Genomic DNA, 1,733 nt, shown 5'->3' on the forward strand with positions numbered 1-1,733 from the left:
CCCCACTTTCACAAATGGACAGATCAACCAAAATGAAAATAAATAAGGAAATACAAGCTTCAAATGATACATTAAACAAGATGGACTTAATTTATATTTATAGGACATTCCATCCAAAAACAACAGAATACACATTTTTCTCAAGTGCTCATGGAACATTCTCCAGGATAGATCATATCGTGGGTCACAAATCAAGTCTTGGTAAATTAAGAATATTGAAATGGCATCAAGTACCTTTTCTGACCACAATGCTATGAGACTAGATATCAATTACAGGAAAATATCTGTAAAAAATACAAACACATGGAGGCTAAACAATACAGTACTTAATAACCAAGTGATCAGTGAACAAATCAAAGAGGAAATCAAAAAATACCTAGAAAAAATTGACAATGGAGACACGATGATCCAAAACCTATGGGATGCAGCAAAAGCAGTTCTAAGAGGGAAGTTTATAGCAAAACAATCCTACCTTACGAAACAGGAAACATCTCAAATAAACAACCTAAACTTGCACCTAAAGCAATTAGAGAAAGAAGAACAAAAAAACACCAAAGTTTCTGGAGCCTGTGCTCCGCAACGGGAGAGGCCACAACAGTGAGAGGTCCGTGTACCGCAAACAAAACAAAACAAAAACAAAAACAAACAAACAAACAAAAAAAAACCACCAAAGTTGGCAGAAGGAAGGAAATCATAAAGATCAGATCAGAAATAAGTAAAAAAGAAGTGAAGGAAACAATAGCAAAGATCAATAAAACTAAAAGCTGGTTCTTTGAGAAGATAAATAAAATTGATAAACCATTAGCCAGACTCATCAAGAATAAAAGGGAGAAGACTCAAATCAATAGAATTAGAAATGAAAAAGGAGATGTAACAACTGACACTGCAGAAATACAAAAGATTATTAGAGATTACTACAAGCAACTGTATGCCAATAAAATGGACAACCTGGAAGAAATGGACAAATTCTTAGAAATGCACAACCTGCCGAGACTGAACCAGGAAGAAATAGAAAATATGAACAGACCAATCACAAGCACTGAAATTGAAACTGTGATTAAAAATCTTCCAACAAACAAAAGCCCAGGACCAGATGGCTTCACAGGCGAATTCCATAAAACATTTAGAGAAGAGCTAACACCTATCCTTCTCAAACTCTTCCAAAATATAGTAGAGGATGGAACACTCCCAAACTCATTCTGCGAGGCCACCATCACACTGATACCAAAACCAGACAAAGATGTCACAAAGAAAGAAAACTACAGGCCAATATCACTGATGAACATAGATGCAAAAATCCTTAAGAAATACTAGCAGACAGAATCCAACAGCACATTAAAAGGATCATACACCATGTCCAAGTGGGGATTATCCAGGATTGCAAGGATTCTTCAATATATGCAAATCAATCAACATGATACACCATATTAACAAATTTAATGAGAAAAGCATATGATCATCTCAATAGATGCATAGAAAGCTTTCGACAAAATTCAACACTCATTTATGATAAAAAGCATGCAGAAAGTAGCCATAGAGGGAACTCTCCTCAACATAATAAAGGCCATATATGACAAACCCACAGCCAACATCGTCCTCAATAGTGAAAAACTGAAACCATTTCAACTAAGATCAGGAACATGACAAGGTTGCCCACTCTCACCACTCTTATTCAACATAGTTTTGGAAGTTTTAGCCACAACAATCAGAGAAGAAAAAGAAATAAAAGGAAT

This window comes from Physeter macrocephalus, chromosome 9 (genome assembly GCF_002837175.3).
Source record: "Physeter macrocephalus isolate SW-GA chromosome 9, ASM283717v5, whole genome shotgun sequence".
NCBI classification, from domain to species: Eukaryota; Metazoa; Chordata; class Mammalia; order Artiodactyla; family Physeteridae; genus Physeter; species Physeter macrocephalus.